At 45.3% G+C, this 16,824-nt stretch overlaps 1 long non-coding RNA gene across 2 annotated transcripts; it reads left to right on the top strand.

Annotated features, from left to right (window-relative positions):
• The first annotated feature begins 1,910 nt into the window (after positions 1 to 1,910).
• LOC307199330 lies at positions 1,911 to 12,247 on the top strand. Of its 2 annotated transcripts, XR_013831881.1 has the most exons (3): positions 1,911 to 2,502; positions 2,754 to 3,233; positions 12,131 to 12,247. It is a non-coding gene; the product is annotated as an uncharacterized lncRNA (long non-coding RNA). The 2 variants fall into 2 exon arrangements; XR_013831882.1 differs by lacking the exon at positions 12,131 to 12,247 and having other exon boundaries at positions 2,754 to 3,234.
• Positions 12,248 to 16,824: the final 4,577 nt, after the last annotated feature.

Raw genomic sequence — 16,824 nt, forward strand, 5'->3', positions numbered from 1 at the left:
TTCATTTGTCCACTATATATACTGTAAACAAGAGTTACTTTGTCCCCAACGTGCTCCTTTCAAAACCACTGTCAGTATATGACAATGTCAATGCTATACAGTGTTTGCTTATTTTGACATGTCTATCCTGCCTCGGGGCTATACTCAACTAAGTTCTGCTCAGAGTAGAAATTAAGGGACCTAAGTTAAGTCACCTGCACTAATTTCAATGGTTCTGCTTCCAAGGAAACTTCATCCTAGGTAAAGGAGGTGCAGTTGGAGTCAGTCCACTGCTGTACACACGAAGAGACCCTTGCTTTAAATGTGCAAAGGCAGAATCCGAACCGGTTCACAGAGTGCCCTGTTTTTCTTTCCCCCTTCCAAGAGATTGCCTTGTTATTTCAAAGGCAGCTGCACTCTGGTCTTCTTGCTCCACTCGAACGAGTTGATCAGTCGCCACGAATGCAGCTCATGTGCTCATAAAGCCTAAATGAAAAAAGCACCTTTTGAAGAGATGGACATGTCACTTCAAAGCCAAATCCACTTTCTCTTAGCACTGATGACTGCAAAATAGCCATGGGTGTGAGAGAGAACAGCGGGAGTTGCTGGCAAGGAAGAGAGCAGAGTGCATGGCTTGCGATGAATGATGTGCGTTCACCTCCACCTGAAAGCAACCACGCAAGCGATAGATTCCCTGTCTGATACTCCTGCAGGAAGGGGGGAGAGTTGCAGCCAGTATGGAGGACTTGATTCCATCTAAGACCCCCCCTCTTTAGCTGAGCATCATTTCCTGGCAGAGATAATGGGGCCTCTAGTCTTCAAACTATTGTATGTGTCTCCATACATTATTGTGATGAGATGTTGGTTTAAGTCTTCCATTTTGGACTTAATATGTTTCATGAGGGCTAGTTGCCTGACGAAAAATCTAAATAGTCAGGAATGAGACAGTTCTGGGCAAACCTGGCCACAGTTGCCAAGGGAACCAGAACATTGCAAAAGTGGCAGTTGGGGCAGTTGGACAAGAAAAGAGGAGGAATGGTTGTGGCATTGAGGAAGAAGGAGGTGTTGTTGTGAGTTTATGAAGTACATCCTGGGTGGGGTAGGGGTGGGAAGACTGGCAACTACAACCTAATATATCTGTCTCAGTCTGTCTAATGTTAGGGATGACCCTGCACATACCTTCCTCTTGTGTGCTTTAGACACAAAAGAGCCCACCTTCTGAGGATAAAGGATTCTTGAGCCAACAGTGTGACGCGGCAGCTAAAAAAGCCAATGCAATTCTGGGCTGCATCAATAGGAGTATAGCATCTAGATCAAGGGAAGTAATAGTGCCACTGTATTCTACTCTGGTCAGACCTCACCTGGAGTACTGTGTCCATTTCTGGGCACCACAGTTCAAGAAGGACACTGACAAACTGGAACATGTCCAGAGGAGGGCAACCAAAATGGTCAAAGGCCTGGAAATGATGCCTTATGAAGAACGACTAAGGGAGCTGGGCATGTTTAGCCTGGAGAAGAGGAGGTTAAGGGGTGATATGATAGCCATGTTCAAATATATAAAAGGATGTCACATAGAGGAGGGAGAAAGGTTGTTTTCTGCTGCTCCAGAGAAGCGGACACGGAGCAATGGATCCAAACTACAAGAAAAAAGATTCCACCTAAACATTAGGAAGAACTTCCTGACAGTAAGAGCTGTTCGACAGTGGAATTTGCTGCCAAGGAGTGTGGTGGAGTCTCCTTCTGTGGAGGTCTTTAAGCAGAGGCTTGACAACCATATGTCAGGAGTGCTCTGATGGTGTTTCCTGCTTGGCAGGGGGTTGGACTCGATGGCCCTTGTGGTCTCTTCCAACTCTATGATTCTATGATTCTATGATTCTTTGCTCAGGAGCATTTTGCATCTAAGGGACTCCCTAAGGAGTCCCTAAGGAACTCTAGCAATGGGTACCAGTTCACAAGTGCCTCTGTATTGCAAAAGATGCCTTGATCTCTCTTTTTCATCACTCTCTAGATCAGAAGGGCCATAGCTGAGTGGTAGAGCATCTGCTTTGAATGCAGAAGGTCTCAGGTTCAGCCCCCAACATCTGCAACTGGGACAAGACTCCCTGTCTGAAATCCTGGAGGGATGCTGCCAGTCAGAACAGACAATACTAAACTAGATGGACCCATGGTCTGACTTTGGGTAAAAAAGCTTCCTCTGAAGGTCCTTCACATTGCTCGAGGCCCGCAACCTTCAATGACATACCAGTTTAACATCATTATTTGCCAATATCTGTATACGGTCCGTGAAGCGGAACAAATTCCAATTGGATTTTATCAGTCATCCTCTCAAAGCTGACATTCTGCCACGATAACAACTCCTTAGCTAATATGCAGAATGAGATGAGGGACTCATTCTCGGGCCAGATGGCCTATGAACTACATACCTAAAATAATCCGCAGCCACCGCCGGAGGGTAATGGATGCTAAACCTGTTGCAAAAGATATGGATTTCTGTCTTATTATTTATTCAGCACCATCAGTGTGGTGTAGTGGTTAAGAGCAGTAGTCTCATAATCTAGGGAACCGGGTTCGCATCTCCGCTCCTCCATATGCAGCTGCTGGGTGACCTTGGGCTAGTCACACTCCTCTGAAGTCTCTCAGCCCCACTCACCTCACAGAGTGTTTGTTGTGGGGGAGGAAGGGAAGGGAGAATGTTAGCTGCTTTGAGACTCCTTCGAGTAGTGATAAAGCGGGATATCAAATCCAAACTCTTCTTCTTCATCATCATCAGGAAGCATTGAATTTTACTGTGTTCAAGATGGCACATATCTGCTGCAGGAGTCCCGACCCCAGAAGGGCTTTCTCCATGTGACTTGATCTCACCAAATTGGCCCAAATCACTTTGGGTTTGGGACAAATCCTGTGGGTGGTCTTACATTTCAGTGCCTCTTTCTCCCAATACACACATTTCAAAATGCAATTTCACCCAACGTAAACATGTTTTCCAAAGCGATTCCCTCCAATTGATGCATTTTATACCTTGTTTTCAGCAGTATATGCCTTCGTTCGCAGACCTCACCTTCGTATACGCCGACCGGCTGCAAAATTCAGAGAAGTGCAAACTTCAAGAGGTGGATGTGCTGTGGTTCTTGTACTGTTTCAGAAAGTTGGCTCAATACATTTCGACACCTGAGGCAAAGCCCAAGATCTACAGTGGGACCTGCTGCCTCTGTGTATTTTGCCACCTGAGGCTGTCGCCTCACCTTTCCTGATGGGTGAGCCAGTCCTGGAATTAACTACATTTTCGGTAACATGCAACCTAAATTAAATTCCCCCCACAACCCTACTTATGAATGAATGAATGAAAATAGACTTAAAACAACTGGTTGGTCTGTCCCCTGAGGCTGTGTCGTTTGCCCAAGTTTTCAGTTGCTTCAGCACGGTTCCATCTCGCCTCGCCAATTAAAAATGCAAGTGTGAATATTGTCCATTGATTAAACCCTGAAAATTCAGTCATCCTGATGCAATCATGTTTCTAATGCTTTGCAGTCCTTTGAGAGGGTCGACAAGCATATAGATTGATTCAGTTGACATGGTGTACTTCAACTTTCAGAAAGCTTTTGTTTTTTAATTTTTAATAAATGAAAAGCATTTACAAAAATGAATATGGGGCGGGGGGAAATTGCTTGGGGAAATGTGTACATTTAGTCAACAGTGCATACAAAAACATGTTTGTTCAGAGAAACTCACACCTAAAATGTGAATGAATATTTGTGAAGATTATTTATGTGGCGGGGGGGGGGGGACACGCAAATTGCCGCAGAATCTGTAGAACTAAATTTAAGCATAGAAAAATGAGAAGCAGAGAGAAATGAAATTGATGAATTATTCCTTCCCTAGGCCACCTCACCATTTGTGATTCTCTCCACCAGCAAAAATAAAATATCACCTTTCCACCTAGCAGGTGATTCTGCCACCACCAAACAAATAGTCTGAACTTGTCTCTGCATTTATCCATCTCATAAGGATAAAGATGACACCTTGTAGGACCTCACTGGACAGAGGGGATGAGTTGTGAGAAAGTTCAGGAGACTGAAAATACGGACGAGGGAAATGTGAAGCCTCAGTATTCTCCTGACAAATGAATGTAGGCAGAGGCAAAGCTTGGCGTACTGTTTACTGAAGCAGGCAAGAGGGGGGGAAATGCCTTTCAATTGGTCAATTTAGCTGTAACATGTTGGCTTCAAACCATCTCATTTTTCTCTTAATATACACACACAGACTTTTCATTTCAGCACTTAAGAAAGATCAAGGACTCATGAAGCCGGGCTCTTAGGAGCTGATGCACAAATGAAAACTGTCTCATCAAAGCCATTTCTGACCTTGTGTATTTATAGGAGGCCAGGCAACATGCCCTTTCAAGCCACAGTTTTGAAACCTTGCTTGGCTTACAATGCTGGGAAGGCACAGCGGAGCAACACTGCTTTTGGAAGTCGGATTTGATGTTGCCAGCATGGATGGCAGCAAATTGCAATGGGATTCTCAGTTGTGAAATCTGTGGAGATGCAGGCAAGGCCCCCACAAAGAGTTACATAGTCCCAGGTGCTAGCCTTGGGAGAACACTGTACTCCCCACATGCTTTGAACAACAAAAGCCACTCTATGGGGTTCAGGATTGACAGAAAGCATTTTTAACTTTGTTGTTGTTGTTTAATCATTTAGTCGTGTCCGACTCTTTGTGACCCCATGGACCAGAGCACCCCAGGCACTCCTGTCTTCCACTGCCTCCCACAGTTTGGTCAAACACATGCTGGTAGCTTCAAGAACACTATCCAACCATCTCGTCCTCTGTCGTCCCCTTCTCCTTGTGCCCTTCATCTTTCCCAGCATCAGGGTCTTTTCCAGGGAGTCTTCTCTTCTCATGAGGTGGCCAAAGTATTGGAGCCTCAGCTTCAGGATCTGTCCTTCCAGTGAGCACTCAGGGCTGATTTCCTTCAGAATGGATAGGTTTGATTTTCTTGCAGTCCATGGAACTCTCAAGAGTCTCCTCCAGCACCATAATTCAAAAGCATCAATTCTTCGGCAATCAGCCTTCTTTATGGACCAGCTCTCACTTCCATACATCACTACTAGAGCCAGTGTGGTGTAGTGGTTAAGAGTGGTAAACTTGTAATCTGGTGAACCAGGTTCGCATCTCCGCTCCTCCACATGCAGCTGCTGGGTGACCTTGGGCTAGTCACACTTCTTTGAAGTCTCTCAGCCCCACTCACCTCACAGAGTGTTTGTTGTGGGGGAGGAAGGGAAAGGAGGATGTTAGCCGCTTTGAGACTCCTTCGGGTAGTGATAAAGTGGGATATCAAATCCAAACTCTTCTTCTTCTACTACTACTACTGGGAAAACCATAGCTTTAACTATATGGACCTTTGTTGGCAAGGTAATGTCTCTGCTTTTTAAGATGCTGTCTAGGTTTCCCAAACTAGGCTCTCCAACTGTTTTTGGGACTACAACTCCCGTCATCCCTAGCAAGCAGGACCAGTAGTCGGGGATGATGGGAATTGTAGTCCAAAAAGACTACCCTCTCTATTATAGAGGATAGTCCTCTATGAAGAACTGTCTGAAAACAACCCCTTCCTCATTTAATCCCCACAATAAACCCTGTGTGGTAGGTTAGGCTGAGAGGCTGCAGCTTGCCCAAGATCACCCAGTGAGCTTTGTTGCAAAGTGGGGATTTGAACCCTGGTCTCCCAGGTCCTAGTCTGAAACTCTGACCACTACACCATGCCTGCTCTGCTACTTTCACTACGAAGAAGAAGAAGCTGCCAAAATGATCATGGCAAATAACAATACATGATGTTCTTTGGGAAGGGAGAGAATTGGAGTCAAGGCCATGGGTAGAGCATAAATGTCTTTTCTGGGGTCATTTTCGACTGGCTGAGGCTGCTTGTTCCAGTCCAATTGACTATTGATTGGCTGGGCTTTTAACAAAAGCCTGTATATTATTCACTTGGTTACTTCAAGAGGCAGGATGTCAGTAGCTGTCTAGGAAACAAGAGCAGCATGGTGATGTTCTCGTTACCAGGACACCAGCCAGCGCTGCAGGGGCCTAATTCCTAGCAAAAGTCATTACAGGCCGACACTGACAGCTGGAGTCTGAATAAGGGAAGGAGGGATGAAAAGCCAGTTTCTGCGGCTGCCTCTCTGACAAGGCAGGCTGGGGCAAAGTGTGTGTATATGTTTGTGTCCAAGGAATATCGATGGAGAGGGTGAGGCAGTGGCATGCTTTGCCCAGAAGGGGGAGCCGGGGGCCAGACACCACCACTGGCTTTTATGATTGATGGTGTGTTTTCGTTTTTGACCATAAACCTCCTTGCATTTCCTGGACCAGGGATAAGGAAGCTGTGGTCCTCCAGACATCGTCGTTCTACTTCCATCAGCAATCTCCCAGTCAGCATGCCCAATGGCTAGCGATGGTTGGAGCAGTAGCTCATTAACATCTGGAGGGTTGCAGGCCCTGTCTTAGAAAAAAGGCAGGATATCCATTTTGAAAATAAAGAAAGCAATCTCCTTTCCAGTTGAGTCTTCCACCGTTCTGCAAATATCTTGCAGGTATCTTGCAGGTCCTCCAGTATTGAGCGTGGACCCTCAGGGTCTGAGGCTGGGAACTTGCTCTTTTGCCTTTCTTTCTCCTTGATATATTTTGGAAATCAGCTGAAAGGTTGCATTTTCAGAGAACTTTACCTGAAAGGTATTTCAAAATCTTTTCGTTAAATCTGTAGGCCGAAAAGTTGCTTTTTCAGAGAGCTTTATCTGAAAGCTATTTTGAAATCTTTTTGTTAAATCTACAGAACAATATACATACAGGTCCCACTCTGCAAATGTTTGCTATGCAAAAATTCCCTTATTCAAACACGAGGAATTAGCACCCAAACCTTATTATACACAACACAGATTCAGATATCTGAAAAGAGCATTTTGCAGGTTGGCTGAGGATTGGAGGGAGGGAGGGGAGCAATTGGACAAACCAGAGAGCATTTTTTCAGGGTTTCGATTGGTTGGGGGGAGTGTGTGTGTCAAAATTCCATGGTTGGGAACGCATTAAAAAAATTCTCATAGAAATCAATGGGATTTGTGGTCTCATTTTGCAAACACTCACCTAACAAACCATTTCCAGGAATGCTTGGTGACCAGGACTGGCATGTAGATAACAGAGCCTCTGCACATGCCTTCTCAAAAAAAAGACCTCCTGTGAGTTCAGCTGAAGGAGGCTAGCTAAATGTGGTGTACAGGGTTGCAGTCTAAGAGTTCAGTTCTAAGCAGGGTGAGAGGAGCGATTCACCACCACTTATTTATTTTTATTGAATTTATTTATTGAATTTATATACTGCTCAATACCAGGAGGTCTCAGGGCAGTTCCAAAGCCTTGGACAGGTAGGTAAGACTGGTAAAAATGTAAAATGAAATGGCCCCAATCAAACACAGGGTTAAGTGCAAAGAAACCTCTCTCTGTATATAATTGAATTAAAAACTATCCAAAGTTCCACTGCAAAAAGAACTTCATTCATGTTCTGTTGTTATTTTTATTTATACACCACTTTTCACCAGAAAAGATCTTTGTAAGTGGTTTGGAAAGCAAACACAAAAAAGAATATGTAAATTTATATATATATGTGTGTGTGTGTGTGTGTAACATTAAGCTCCATAACACGGAATTTCCCTGATTCAATACATTCTCACAGTATCCACATCTACTAATGCAACTGTACCTCGATCAACCTATTCTCACATGCTCTCAACAATTACAGATCCCAACAATCGTCTGGGTACATTTACAAAGGCTGCACTACAACACTAGCAGCCTATCACTGCGAGGCTAAAATCAGCCTATCGCTGCTAGGACTATGCAACATTTATTAACCAGCACAAAACAGAAACGACAACCATTGGCCAGAATAGATGTAAAAAAAACAACCACCAAAAAACTCAGAAAGGAGTGTGGAGGACAGGGAGATCACATGCTTAGAATATGTGAATGGGATGGAAGTCTACCAGGAACACAGGTGGCACTGTGGTCTAAACCACCGAGCCTCTTGGGCTTGCCGATCAGAAGGTCTGCGGTTTGAATCCCCATGACAGGGTGAGCTCCCGTTGCTCTGTCCCAGCTCCTGTCAACCTAGCAGTTTGAAAGCACACCAGTGCAAGTAGATAAATAGGTACCATTTTGGTGGGAAGGTAAACGGCATTTCCATGCACTCTGGCTTTCATCACGGTGTCCCATTGCACCAGAAGCAGTTTAGTCATGCTGGCCACATGACCTGGAAAACTGTCTGCGGACAAACGTCAGCTCCTTTGGCCTGAAGCGAGATGAGCTCCATACCCCATAGTAACTGGACTTAACTGTCCAGGGGTGCTTTACCTTTTCTTTTTCTTTTTTCTTTTCCCTAACAGTGCAATCCCATGCATACCCATCAACTTCAATGAGATTTACTGTCAAATAAGAGTGAACAGGGCTCCAGTTTAAATAAAATGTATAATAGAAGTGTTATTCTATCTGACTTTCTCTTTCAGGGACTCTGGGCCAATGGTTACAACTGACCATCCAACAGCAGCTCCCCATCAAACACATTTTACAGTTAAACAAGTTGAACAGGGTATTACGTAATACAAATATTTCACACAAAAAATCTGGTTTTGAGGGGAAGGTCGCTGTTCGTAACTAAAGGCAGCTGTAAATTCATCTTCTTAAGGGATTAATTGTGGCAGGTAGAAATCTGGTTTCTATCAGGAGGGTCATAGAATCATAGAATCATAGAGTTGGAAGAGACCACAAGGGCCATCGAGTCCAACCCCCTGCCAAGCAGGAAACACCATCAGAGCACTCCTGACATATGGTTGTCAAGCCTCTGCTTAAAGACCTCCAAAGAAGGAGACTCCACCACACTCCTTGGCAGCAAATTCCACTGTCGAACAGCTCTTACTGTCGGGAAGTTCTTCCTAATGTTTAGGTGGAATCTTCTTTCTTGTAGTTTGGAACCATTAGTTTGGGTCAGGGGGAGGGTGACCTGAAATGACATAAAGAGGACCTGCTGGGTCAGGTTATTGGTCCACCTAGACCAGCTGCGATGGCCTGGGACTCAGGCACGGACTCGGAACCAGAGGAGACTCAGTCTCCTTTGCCTCAGGCATCATCTGAACCAAGTCTGGGGCCTGATCCTGAAGAGTCCCAGTCTGCACAGGTTTCCCTGCAACAAACACCAGCTGGGCCGAGTCAGGGGCCTGAGCCTGCCCTGGCTCCAGATGTGGGGATGACCTCGTTGCCTTCAGCTGGGCCATCACTTACAGCTGCTCTACTACCGGTTGGGTCAGGGGAGGCTGAGGCAGCCTCTGGATCTAGTAACCCACCGACGTCTCCCGAGCTGCAAAGAATAAGGTCTGAGAGGAGGAGAGACCTGAGTACTCACAGAAGGAGTGCTCGCCTTTGGGCAAAACAGGGAGGTGAGTCACTGGGGGATCAGGACTGGCCACTACCCCAATGAAGATAAAAGGCTGTTGGACCCCGCCCAAGGTTGCGGGAGCAACATTGCTGTTTGCTAGATCCTGTACCTGTCCTTGCCTGGTTTCCTGCCTCGTGTCCTGCCTTGGCCCTGTCGGACTGACTCCTAGCGGAAACTTCGGGTTCTGGACTGCTCCTGGACCGCATTTAACGGGTTACCCCCGGGCCCAGCACACCAGCATCCTCTTCTCAGATTGGCCAACCAGATACCTCTGGAAACCCACAACAGAGGCGGGTTTAGAGCACCGTGACCAGTTCAGCTGCACTGGCCGCTGAGCCTAGGGGGTACCACAGGGCGTTTTCAACTATGTTGCAGTGAAATGAGCAAAATGGAAGGCAAGAGACATGGGGGACAGACCAAATTTTGGCCTCGCACAGGGTGCTGATGAAATTCGAAAGACCAAAGTATGCCCCTGCTCACAAGCAGGATCCGAGCACAAGAGCCCTCTCCCCAGAGGCATTGCTGATTCCAGCTGTGGAAGCTGAGCACAGCTACTGGTAGCCATCAATAGTCCTCTCCTCCATGAATTGGTTGGTCTTCTTTTCAAGCCATCTAAGCTGGTGGCCACTATTGCCTTCTGTGGGAGCAAATTCCATCGCTTAACTCTGCTCTGTTTGAACAGGTCCTTTTAAAATCTGTCCCAAATCTTGCAATGTTCAGCTTCCATGAGTTCTGGTGTTACGAGATGAGGAGAAAAAACAACAACATTTCTCTGTCCATCTGTTTGCGCAGTGGTTCAGCTCAGGGACAATTCCCCCATCTCATCTGCTGTTTCTGCAAGCTAAACCAAATTTGCTCCCATCTCCTTATTTGCATTGCGTGTCTATTCCCGCCCCCTCCCATTGAATGGAATAAATAAAGACACAGGACACGGAATTTAGGTTAATGGGCGAAAAATGGCCACAACTTTATTGATTACAGGTAAGAGCGGTATTGGCTTTAGGCATTGGCCCTATCAGACTAACTGGTATAACCGGGAAGGGTTAAGCACCAACAGGGGGAGCCCCCGAGATGCACATCCCTGGGTGCTCCCCGAGGGGTTACCGCTCGGGAGCGCGCTTTAGACCCTAGCCTCCGTAGGTTTCGGACGAGGCGACGCCCCCCGGAGTCCTTTAACGAACTACCCTTCAGCATTTTGGGGGAGGTGATGGCGTTCCTCCCTCCATCTCATTTGCATAACAATACCCCTGCCAATGCCTAACCGCCACACGAGCCGAGCTCGCCGCCAATTCCCTCAAACCTGTAACCAATCCCTGATCCCCTCGAAAATGTCGGCAAGCCAAATGTCGTTACCAGCATCAGAAAGGTGTACGCCATCCCCGCGGTAGAGGGCCTCCTCGCTGAAACAGATGGCCGGGTGCTCAATGACCCGGCCACCCATCGCTGCCACTCTACGCGCCACCGAGCGCTCCAGGAGCCTCCTAGCTCTAACCACCGCCTTCGGGTTTTTGGAATCCCTCCACACACGCCTCTCGAGCAGGGATGACCAGATTATAGACAGGTTCGGATGGGAGGCCCACAATTCCCCCAAGTCCTTAACTATATGCCACATTAAATCAACCCCTTTCCTATAAGCTAGGTCGTTCTCGCCCAGCTGGATGACCACCGCCTCCGGTGGGCCTTCCGCGGCGATTCTTTTTGTAATAGCAGGGAAGAATTCTTCCCATCGCATTCCGCGACGTGCCATCCAAGAAACTTCAACATTGTTTGGCAGTTGCAAACCACACCAGCCCCTGGAAACCGCACGTGCTCTTGCCCAGTGGACAATGCTGTGGCCGGTAATCCACAAACGCACCGTCGCGACACCTGAAAATTAAAGAGAGCAAGAGAACCGGATCAGTGGAGGCCGATGGAGGACGGAATGCTAGTATGTCTTGCGGATATACCCCTTGTAGGCGTTCGATTTCCACCGCCCCATATCCATAATCCTCTCTGCCGGTAAACCCATGTGCACAGCAGTGGTTGCGGCCCCGATGCGAAAGGAGTGTGCGGCGTACTCCTCAGGGGGGAGCCCAATGGCGGTGACAGCTTTGCGCATAACCCTCGTGAACTGATGTTTTGACAGGCGGGAGCCATCTGTGTGTATGAAGAAAGGACCGCAAGTTTTCGGTCTTACACACAGGAACTTCCTAGCATCCCCCATCTCATCTGCTGTTTCTGCAAGCTAAACCAAATTTGCTCCCATCTCCTTATTTGCATTGTGATGCCCCTCATTGCCCCTTCCAAATATTATTGCATTTTATTCCTGTGCTCATCCACGGGCACCATATGCCTTACCACTGCCTATCTATGAGCATCCTGCCTGAATGAACGATGCACTCCATCTCTCTGTTCCTCATTTGACTAGGGCAGTTTGGGCGTAATCTAATTGTGCTGTGCTAACCTCATTTGGCTTTGTTGCCGGAGTCCTTCCTCTCGTGCTGCTATTCAGAGCCTATTCATTTCAACATGTGCAGTAGAAGATAAATGACCTTCTGCGGTCAGAGGGTGAATATAAAGGAGCAAGATTGCGGTGGGAAATGCCTGAGTGCCAACGCAAGAAAGAATGAAAAACATAACCATGCCATATATATTATATGTGTTGGATATTCTGTGTGTGAGAGAGAGAATCATTTGTTCCAGAAACAGAGCAGAACAGAGAAAAAGTTTCAAGAAGCAGCAGAAGGCTGAGATTGTTTTGTCCCTCCAAGGACATTTTCTGTGGGAACTGTTCTTTGGACATGCGCAGTGTGACAGGAAGTACTGTGTAACTTGTTATGAGTCTCTTGCTTGCGTCTTGAGAGGAGCAGAGAGAGTGTCTTGGACTCTTGCTGGACTCTAAATATGCCTTGACCATTCAGTGGTGAATGTCTGTACAGTGGTACCTCGCAAGACAAATGCCTTGAAAGACGAAAAACTCGCAAAACGAAAGAGTTTTTGCTTTTTTAAGTTGCTTCGCAAGACGGATTTCCCTATGGGCTTGCTTCGCAAGATGGAAACGTCTTGCGAGTTTGTTTCCTTTGTCTTGCAAGTTTGTTTCCTTTTTCTTAAAACTGTGCATTCACTCATAGCACGTGGTGTGGTAGCCTTTTTTGAGGTTTTTGAAGACTGGTGGTTTTTGAAGCTTTTCCAAAGTCCGTGCTTCGCAAGACGAAAAAATCGCAAAACGAAAAAACTCGCGGAACGAATTAATTTCGTCTTGCGAGGCACCACTGTATATATTGTCTACCAATATGCTTTTATGCCTGTCAAGTAAACCTCTACGATTGACTGAATCTTTATGGTGTCCATGAGTGTGTATTGCCTACTGCGTGTACCTTCAACCCTGAAGACACTTCCAAGGAAGGAGCTGCATTGAGATGTACAGTGGTGGCCAAAATTGTGGAAACCTTTTGGAAAAAGTGTATTTCTGAGGTTTGGTGGCTCATAAGACCACTTTTTTGGAGTAATACCATAAAATTATACAGTCATACCTCGGGTTACAGACGCTTTGGGTTGTGCGATTTCTGGTTGCGCACCATGCCAAACCCAGAAGTACCGGAACAGGTTACTTCTGGGTTTTGGCACTTGCACATGCGCAGAAGCACCAAATCACAACCTGCAGGTGTGCTGACGCGGTGCTGCAGGTTGCGAACGCTGCGGGTTGTGAACGTGCTTCCCACACGGATCACGTTCGCAACCCGAGCATCCACTGTATATCTAAGGAAAGATAATTTAATGAAGAACGTAATGCAACAATGTTTGTTCAATTATTTGTATTCTATCGAAAGTTGTAGCCAAATAACAAGAAAAAAGGAAGCACAACTTGCTTAGGTTGATATGCAGTAGCCAATGAGCATGAGTGTTTAGAGAGCCAATCAGGGGTTATGAGCCATCAAACTTCAGAAATACCATTTTCCCACAATTTTGGCCACTAGGGTAGTTCCGCTGAGTATGGATACTGGCACACATGCACAGCGAAAATGATTCCGGACCCAATCCTCCTTAATCATCAATCAGAAGTTAATGGATTGATCCAATAGGATGTTCCAAAGATCCAAAGGGTTGGGGAGGATTGAAATAATACAATATGCCTTTATTTGTGTGCTAGCTAGTGGAGATGTGGACTGCTTTATACAGAATATGGAATGAGTGGATAGAGAAGTGCCTCTCTCTCTCTCTCTCTTTCTCTCATAATATAGTGGTACCTCGGGTAACATACGCTTCAGGTTACATACACTTCAGGTTACAGACTCCGGTAATGCAGAAATAGTACATTGGGTTAAGAATTTTGCTTCAGGATGAGAACAGAAATGGTGCAGTGGCAGCAGCAGCGGGAGGCCCCATTAGCTAAAGTGGTTCTTCAGGTTAAGAACAGTTTCAGGTTAAGTACAGACCTCCGGAATGAATTAAGTACTTAACCCGAGGTACCACTATACTAGAACTCAGGGTCCACCAGCAGTGCTGAATGTTGGAAGAGTCAATATTCTCTCATCTCCGCTCATGGTTGGAAGGGTAGGGTGGCAGTGCTTCCTTGACCTCCAATCCATAGGGGCCAACTTTTAGAGGTCAAACTAGTTTCAGCCCCCTGGGGTTTTTTTAGGGGGGCGCCCCCCCCAATATTCAGAGAACATCATGCAACATCGCATCGTGCCACCCTGATCTTCTGGAGAAACTGGCACCTCTGTTCCCTTCAGTTTCAAAAACCCTAATTCAACATTAGTCCCATGCCCTGAATTGATCTGGATGTTCTCCAGGTTGGCATGGATGACAGATGGGCAGGTTAGATGGCCTTGTTGGAGCCACTCCGATATCACCCAGCTCTATCTGTCAGTTTCCCTCGCCTTCCCTTTGCTCCCTACCGCCCTCGCCTTATCATTTCCCAGCACGCAGACAAGCCCTCAAACCTGCTGTCTGCGATCTCTCAAAAATAAATTAGACAGGCGGCAAAGAAAACATGTCTTTGCTTTATTAAACACAGGCTGCTGGTGGAGATGAGCTAAGCAAACAGCCTCCTCTAGATCAGCTAATATTGGCAGGAGTTGCCCCTGTCCAGCTCAACGGTGCAGCCATAGATGTACACAGCCAGAGGGGCTTGCGGACTGAGGAAGGCTGAGCCAAGACAGCTGGACATGTCAATTTCTTCTCATATGTTCCATACACAAAAACCTCCCCTCTCACTAATTCCTGCACAAATTGCATATTATTTTATTCTTCTTTAAATTGTATTTTTCTTGATAAGAACGTCCTTCTCCTTCTCCTTTTCCTTCTCCCCCTCCTTCTCCTTCTTCTATCACTCGTAGCTGAGTAAGATTGTCTTCCATAAACCCAGTAGCAGTGAGTCCATAGGTGACTGTGGAGGCCAATTCTGGATCCACACGTCCTTCCACAGTGGGGACATTGGTTTCTGGGCGAGAGTTGATTATAGTGAGGGTTTGCCAAACGTACCTTTCTCTTAGCACATTTCTCCCTTGCACCCTGAATTCAAGGGTCTTCAAAGCCCACAACATCTACTTCTTGAGAATACTGATACTTTGGACTTAGAAGGTTATGACAATTTTTTTGGATGGCATGCATACCTGTGGTACGACAAGGTAAAAGTTCACAAGGGTTTCAAAAATCATATTGTCAGGAAAGCATTATATAATGTCTGGATTAGATATAAAGATTTGTTGGAAAGTAAAACTCCAAGGTGGTTGTCGCCAATGGAGGCAAAAGCCGTTAAAAAATTAAATATGGAGGTCAATTGGCCGAGATATTGGGAAATTTTGGAGCAAGAAGGAGACAGACTGAAATTGCAAAGTTTTGAGAAGTTAAAAGGGAAAGTGAGAGACTGGCTGCATTATTATCAGATAATGGAAGTCTTTAAACTAGACAGGAAAGTCGGCTTCCAGGTGGAAAAATCAAAATTAGAAACTGAACTGTTAGAACCTAGTACTAAGAACTTGTCAAAAATGTATAACTTGCTGTTGAAATGGAATACACAAGATGAAATGGTTAAATCTGCAATGATTAAATGGGCCCAGGATATTGGTCATGACATAATGTTTGCTGACTGGGAAAAGTTATGGACCACCGGGATTAAATTCACGGCATGTAGTGCCTTGAGAGAAAATATTATGAAAATGATTTATAGGTGGTACATGACCCCAGTCAAGCTTGCGAAAATCTATCATTCGCCCGAGAACAAATGTTGGAAGTGTAAAGAAAGAGAAGGAACATTCTTTCACCTTTGGTGGACATGCCCAAGGATTAAGGCTTTCTGGGAACTGATCTATAATGAACTGAAAAAGGTACTTAGGTACACTTTTCCTAAGAAACCAGAGGCCTTTCTCCTGGGCATGGTCGGCCAATTGGTTGTAAAGAAGGATAGAACTTTTTTTATGTATGCTACAACAGCAGCAAGAATTCTTATAGCAAAGTACTGGAAGACACAAGACCTACCCACCGTGGAAGAGTGGCAGATGAAAGTGATTGACTACATGGGCCTGGCAGAGATGACGAGCAGAATCCGAGACCAGGGAAGAGCAACGGCGGAAGAAGATTGGAAAAAATTTAAAGACTATTTAAAGAAATATTCTAAAATTAGTGAATGCTAGATTGATGTTGAATAAGAAAAATAGGGGTTAACAGCGATAATGATTAAGTGGAAGAAAATGAATGTTTTTATAATAAATTTGAAAGTAAGGGAGGGATTTGTTAATTAATTAATTTGACATGAGAATGCAGAAAGGGGAGGTACGAGGAAGTCGGGAAAGTAAGAAATATGAAATTAAGAGCAGGAAATTATACATGTTGCATATTATTGTTTTTTTGTTGTTTTGTTTTATTTGTTAAAAAAAATATGGAAAATTGAATAAAAATTATTATATATATATATATAAAAAAGCCCACAACATCTTTGGTAAAGGCTGTTCTCCAATTGGAGCGCTCGCAGGCCAGTGTTTCCCAATTATTGGTTTTTATACTACATTTTTAAAGATTTGCCTTAAAAGAGTCTTTGAACCTCTTTTGTTGACCAGCAGCATTACGCTTTTGATTTTTAAGTTCAGAATAGAGCAGTTGCTTTGGAAGACGATAATCAGGCATCTGCATAACATGACCAGTCCAGCGAAGCTGATGTTGAAGTATCATTGCTTCGACACTGGTGATCTTTGCTTCTTCCAGTACACTGGTATTAGTTTGCCTGTCTTCCCAAGTGGTGTGTAAAAATTTCCAGAGGCACAGTTGATGGAATCTTTTGAGGAGCTGGTTTATAAGTGGTCCACGTTTCACAAGCATACAGTAAGGTTGGTAGTACAATAGTTTTGTAAACAAGCATTTTGGTTTCCCTGCAAATGTCCCAGTCCTCAAACACT

This window comes from Podarcis cretensis, assembly GCF_951804945.1.
Source record: "Podarcis cretensis genome assembly, chromosome: 12".
Classification (NCBI taxonomy): domain Eukaryota; kingdom Metazoa; phylum Chordata; class Lepidosauria; order Squamata; family Lacertidae; genus Podarcis; species Podarcis cretensis.